Raw genomic sequence first — 640 nt, 5'->3', positions numbered from 1 at the left:
AGACAATGCGAGAGATAAACAATGCCTAGCTAGTTTTGAAAATCAGAGGGAACCATATTACTCCTACAACCTACTGTCAAATTATACATACCAGATCAAGAAATATATGTCTAGGCAAGGTTTATCTGAGAACAATTGGTCTTTGCCCAAGATTTATCTGCATGGCACATAGTAATTAAAAGTACCAGACTGGTGGAACTAGCCTTCTTGGATATTTAACAGACATACTTTGAGGCCTATACTAATTTGGTCAAATGGATATAAAGGACAGTGTTTGTTCCTAGCCCTCCTAGGTCGACTAGTTCCAGGGGACTATGAGCATCTCCTAAAATGAACTGTAATTTTGGTGGTTCACCTGTCCTCTTGACCAAGGAGGCCAAGGAGACCCCATGAGATGGACATGAACCAGTGTCCAGTCTACAAAGAGGAGGGCCAACACAGAGGAATCATTTCCTCCGTGCTTCCAAGCGAAGCCAGCCATGGACGAGTAGGACCTTTGACTTATCTTCACATAGGCAGAATTGGTAAAAGAAAGGAGCCAGGGGCTCCTCCCAAGCCCATGAGACCCCTGAGGAACAGATCCTCAAACAACCTTAAGAGTAAAAATAAATTGGTTTATCTGGGCCAATTTGCTTCCCCA

This window comes from Nannospalax galili, unplaced genomic scaffold (assembly GCF_000622305.1).
Source record: "Nannospalax galili isolate Female #2095 unplaced genomic scaffold, S.galili_v1.0 scaffold155, whole genome shotgun sequence".
NCBI lineage: Eukaryota > Metazoa > Chordata > Mammalia > Rodentia > Spalacidae > Nannospalax > Nannospalax galili.
Note: the sequence above shows the minus strand (reverse complement) of the source record.